Source organism: Notothenia rossii (assembly GCF_949606895.1).
Source record: "Notothenia rossii genome assembly, chromosome: 3".
NCBI lineage: Eukaryota > Metazoa > Chordata > Actinopteri > Perciformes > Nototheniidae > Notothenia > Notothenia rossii.
Window position 1 is genome coordinate 39,295,293 of NC_136901.1, and position 6,475 is coordinate 39,301,767.

Consider the following 6,475-nt stretch of genomic DNA (forward strand, 5'->3'; position numbering starts at 1 on the left):
CAATCACTTTTGCCTCCACTTGCTGTTCAAATAAATGTTGAAAGAAAAAGTTTACAATTCTGTTTTATATGGGTGTTGAAGAAGAAGAATTGGGAGGGATGAAACCCTCTTTAATGGTCACACATGCAGAGCACACAGCACACACAGTGAAATGTGTTCTCTGCTTTTAACCTGTCCTAGTACCAGGAGTCTAGTACTAGGAGCAGTGGGCAGCTATTGTACAGCGCCCGGGGAGCAATGGGAGTGAGGGGGATGTCCGGTGCCTTGCTCAAGGGCACCACGGCAGGGCAGGAGGTGAACTGGGACCTCTCCAAGTAGAAGTCCACACTCCAAATGTAGGTCTGGTCGGGGACTTGAACCGGCGACCCTACGGCTCACAGTCCAAGCCCCTTCTGACTGCCATAGATTTAGTCCCTAATTTTGCTCTGAAAGTGCACCAGATTGATGCATTTAACTTCAAAATTTAAAAAAAAATCTCAGTCAGGCAAATTGGGTCAAAATGTTATTGCATCAATGATCTGTTAACATTAAAATCACTAAATATATGCTGTAACTATTTTTGCTCTAGGCAACTCAAGGGCTCAGGTAATGTGATTACTATTTGAATAATTGTCCAAAATAACATTAAATGCATAGGGTTTTTTGTTAAGTAACATACATTTGTCGCCGGCCGGTCGATACATGCCGCGCATTAAATGGGCCTGTCTGTCAATTAATCCCCGGGCCACTTTTTCCCCCCAGTCCGCCCCAGTCTCTTTTTAAATATATTGAAAGTTAGAAACGGAGATGGTTCAATAAAACGTGCAAGATAACGTTTATGTAGCATTTCGTTATTGTCGAAATGATGACATTTCATAACGGGATAAAATCAAAGTGAATGGCCTGCTGCTGCTGAAGGCATGGGGCAAATATAACTGTCCTTTGCCTAATTTATAAAGTAAACCTTAGCATCTCACTAGCAGTGGCAACTGCAATCAGTTACAGCTGCCCTAAGTCTGTAGCCAAGTCTAATAACACCAGTTGCTGTGTCAATACAGGTATTTATTTGTTACTTATTTGTCTTTACTAGTCATAATACACCTGGTTTATCGTAGCAAGCAGTGGAAACTCCCCTCAAGAAGCGACAATTGCCAAGGGCGTTGCAACCCTCACTCGCCAATATTTCATCATAAATATAGCACATTTTAGCAAACCATGCTCCAAGTAAAATTGAATAGAAATGATCATGTATAATCTTTTAGAAAAATAGAGATCGCACATCAGTCCTGTGTACAGATCAGTTCGATAAAGTCATGCCTAAACAGCGACATTTTACACGATAAATACGGGTTTAAATAGCAGCATTTGCCACGGAAGGCGAGTGGCAGCTACCGTAAACCTTCTCTTACTCTGGCATCTTGTGGCAACTCCCGTTGAGCAGCGGCAGATGCCTCGGCAAGTTGTGGCATCTGTGGCATCTCTGGCATATGCCGGAAGTACTTGCCACTGCCTGCAGATGCCACAAAATTAGCCAGGCCCTACTGGGATCCTCTTGTAGCTACGGGCCGTTTTTTCAATCGCGAGGAAACTCGCTTCCAAGCCAATATTTCAAGGATATTATGTCATCGAGTGCCGCCGAAGGACTGTTCCAATCTCCAGCATACTTGGAATTCCACCGAGGCCACGTCCTTGGTTTGGGGGTAATTTCGAGGCTGCACATGGGTAGACTTCGCGTCCTTCAAATCCCCACAATGCTTTGCGCACGGACCAATTTCAAAAACCCTTGCGGAGAATGGGCGAACCGACGCAGCACACATTTAAATGTAAGTATGTAGTGGCGTCAGTGGCGGTTCTACAGGGTGGCACGGGGTGGCAGCTGCCACCTCAGAAAAATGCCTTGCCACCCCAGCTGCCACCCCAGTTGGCAGCTTTGTTTTGAAAGAAAAGTTGTGGCTCATCGGACATTTATGACAGAAAATCTCTAATGTCCGAGTGCAAGTGAATGCAACCCCTCCCCCGGCCCTGGCGCGAGTCTGGAAATATGATTGGCGGCGATTTCCTTTGAACGGGGGACAGCGCAAAACGAGAAGCATTTCGGATCCAAGTAGACGGAAGGAATGAGGTATTTGCGGTCTACAATGACAGAGAAGAGACTGTCAAGTTTGGCAGCAAGGCAAGTTTATTTTTATAGCACTTTTCTGTACGCGACAATTCAAAGTGCTTTACAAAACAAATTAAAATACTTTTTAGGAATACATACAGTAAATCACATATATAATGGCATTTTACAACAGGCCTTACAAAGCAAATATAATAAAATAATTAAAATAAACACCACAGGTATACAATACATGTTTAAAATGTATACTCTAGTGCGAATATGAGCAGCTCAATTAAAAGATGCAAAGAAAGACTGATGCCCAGTCAGCATCACTGTACACTCTCAGACCTAGTCTATCTGTGTCATTTCTCTTAAAGCATAACCCCTGTTCTGCTGTACCTTTAAGGTATCTGAACACATGTTTTACTGTGTTCCAGTGCTCTTCAGTTGGTTCAGCAAAGTGCTGAGATAGTTTACTGACCACAAAACATATATCTGGTCGAGTGCATGTGGACAAGTAGATTAAACTTCCTACTGCCTCCCTGTATTTTCTTGGCTCTTTAATGTTTTCAGCGTCTGCTGTGTATTCTAGTTTTGGCTCACATGGTGTGTCTCTGGACTTGCAATCCTGCATTTCAAATCTCTCCAGTATTTTGCTCACATATCTCTTTTGAGACATTTTGACTTGACCTTCTGTTTGCTCAAAATCTATACCTAAGAAATATTTCAACTTTCCCAGGTTTTTCATTTTGAACCTTTCAGTGAGCATCCCCTTTACACTTTCCAATACACCCTCGTTGCTGGCTGCTATAATGAGATCGTCAACCCATATTATTAGGATTACCTTTTCGCTTTGCTTTTCTCTTGTATACACACAGTGATCAGCGGGGTTTTGTACATAACCATTTTCAGTCAAACATGTATGTAACATAGCATTCCAGTTTCTGCCTGACTGCTTTAAACCATAGAGAGATTTGTGCAACTTGCATACTAACTCTTCACCTGTTTTTGACTGTTTCTCATAACCTTCTGGTTGTGTCATATATATTTCACAATCAATGGGTGCATGTAAATAGGCTGTTTTAACATCCATTTGGTGTAAGATTAAGTTCTCCTGTGCTGCCTTTTGCATGAGTACTCTTACACTTGTCATATCAGCTGTGGGTGAGAATGTCTCATCATAGTCGATTCCTGGTTTCTGACTGTAGCCTTTAGCTACAAATCGCGCCTTGTACTTGTCTGACCCATCAATGTCACTCTTGAGTGCGTAGACCCATCTACCCCCCACTGCCCGTTTGCCTGGTGGCAATTGGGTGAGGTTGAAGGTCTCGTTCTCCTCCAGTGATCTCATCTCCTCGTTCATGGCATTTTTCAACTGCCTTGATTTGGGTGACGCTATGGCGTCCTGGAAGGTTTGAGGAATGTCGCATACTGCTCTGTAACAAAAATCCATGCATGTTTGCAGTTTGTCCTCCGTATCGTCAGTCTCAAACTCCTGTAGGTGAGCTGGTCTCCTCCTGGTTCTGGGTGGGTTTTTTCTGTTTGGAGTCTCGGTGACTTTACCCGGCTGTGTACGTTCAGTCTGTTCAGGTAAAGTCCCAGAAGCACCACTTTGAGTATCTTGACCTGGCACATTTCCCACATCACATTCATCAACAACATTTTCATCGCTGTCCTTGACTCTGGGATGTACATCACTATCACCATATTCATTGTATGACTCTGGTGTTTGTGTTTCCTTTTCTTTATCCCCCTTTGTTGTGAATTTTACCAATCTGTGCTTTTGGACCCTCTCTGTGTCTGGATAATACACCAGGTAAGCTGGGCTATTTTTATCATAGCCTATGAAAACACCTTGCTCACACCTAGGGTCGAGCTTTCCCTTCTCTTGTTTGTAAGCAAAACACACTGACCCAAATTTCTGAAGTTTGGATATATTTGGTTCTTTGCCTGTGAACAGCTCGTATGGCGTTTTCTTTGTGCGCCTACTGTAACACCTGTTCCTTACATAAGCTGCTGTCTGTATGGCGTAGTTCCATAGTTTATTTGGTAACTTGCTTTCTATCAGTAAGCATCTGCCCATATCATAGAGAGTTCGCCAACCTCTCTCTGCTGTACCATTTTGGTGGGGTGAATAGGGTGCAGACGTCTCGTGTCTAATCCTATTTTTGGTTAACAGTGCCTGGAAGTCTCGGCTTGTAAACTCAGTGCCGTTATCTGAACGGATACACTTAACTTCTCCGTAAGGTGCTATGTCTGCTAAGAACCTTTCTGTGGCCTGCACTGTATCACTCTTGGACCTTAGAAAATACACAAAAATAGTACCAGAGTAGTCGTCTGTAAAAGACTGTGTATATCTGTGCCCTTCTATGCTTGGTGTTGACATGGGACCGGCTAAGTCTGTGTGGACTAGTTCTAAGGGCATCTTAGCCTTTTTGTCTGGCTCCCTATTTCTCGTTTGGGTGAACTTGCCCTGTGTACACACTTCACACAACTGAGCTGGTTTGACTGCACTTCCTCTTATCTCCATGCCTTTCACTACACCTTGTAAATTTTGTACATCTTCGTAATTGCAATGACCCAAAATGTCATGCCAAGTTTGCATGTCGTGACACCCTTTACATTGGTCAACATTCCCCTCAACAGTTGGTAAGTAATACAAATTTACACTTTCATGGATGTCAAACCTGCTGCCGTCTTTGGTAACCATGTGACTGTCCCCTTTCTTGAAGGTGATTGTCGCCCCTCCGTTTGTTGCTCTTGCCACCGAAAAGATGTCATGTGGGTATGAGGGCATGTACAGTGCATCCCGTAGCTGTGCTCTGTGTTGTCGTCCGGCGTCGTCTAATAGACATATCACCGCCGTTCCTCTTCTCTGTGCTGTTCCATTGCACTTGGTCCCGTCAGCTAACTCCACTGAATGAGACCCGGGCTGGAATGAATCGTCGAAGCTTTTAAACTTTCCGATGTCGTTCACGATGTGGGATGTCGCTCCTGCGTCCACCATGATGCCTTTCATCTTCACGTTGTCTGGTGGTTTCCCGCTCTTTGTGTGCTTGGCCTTGAAGAGATGGTCTTGGTCGCCATTCTGTTCCTCTGCGACTTTTCTGGCACCATCTTCTCCCCCCTTTTTCTTACAGAGTGATTCATCGTGTGTATTCCTTTTGCAGTAACCGCACCACACTTTTCGAAAACATTTTCTTGATATGTGTCCTTTTATTCCACACTTGTAGCACGTCACATTGGCATCTTCATCTCTTCTGTTGCTAGCGTGCGTCTTGGTGCCTCGGCCTTGCCTTGCACATGTTTTCATCACATTATCTGTGGATTCTGCTGTGTTCATTTTCTCCGACTCTTCATAGACCCTTAATCTTCTTCTAAAGTCTGTGAACGTAACGTTATCTTCGTTCTGTGTTACATGGACGGCGAATGGCTTGAAGGAGTCTGGTAACCCATTTAGTATCATGGCTATGGTCAGTCCATCACTCATGGTCTCGCCTGCATCTCTCAGGGCTGTAATCACGTTCTCTGCCCTTATCATGTAGTCGGTAACACTCTCGTTGTCTGCCATGTGCAGCCTCGTTAACGACGTGTATAAGTTTATTATCCTCGGCTTGCTTTTCCCTGAATAATGTTCTTTCAGTATTTTCAGAGCCTTCCTGCCGTCATCTGCGGCCTCATGTCTTATTAGCGACAGGCTCTTATCATCTATCAGCCTTATTAGCTCAGCATAGCAATCAGCATTCTTCCTTCTATCTGCATCTAGCTGTTCTTGATCAGCACCGGTGGGCTCATGTAAGATAGTCTCTTTTAGCCTCAGAGTATGTAAGCAGCCTAGGAATCTTGTTTCCCAAAGGTCATACTTATCTTCACATCCTTTGAATAAGAGCTGCGGTGCCAGGAGACCTGTTTCTCTGCTTGCCATTTTTGCGCGCCAACTTTACCGCGAGGGCTACTAGCTTGCTAATATACTTCACTTGCTAAGCTAGCTTGTTAGCTTAATTGGCTAACGCGTAATACGTCGCGTAACACTTCTTCCGATAATCTAACTCACTTATCTCCAAGTCGGTTTGTGTCCAACTCTGCCTGGGCCCATAACCTGTTAAGCTTGGGTGCACATGAATCGCGTATGAACAATAAGTAAATCAGACTCGGTATTCTCTTCAGCATGTCTCCGGTAAGTTTATTCACAGACTGACAACAGTCAACGTAGTGACGTCACATTAGGACGTACCTTCATACAAGAACAGAATAACAGTGCGACTGCTACCGTAGTACACAGACTAAGGGCGTCATCAAATAATAATACTTAACAGCTGCCTCTCCATGTTTTGTTTTTACTCTCGGAACCGATAGCAGACCCGTCCCAGAAGACCTGAGGCACCTTGATGGCTC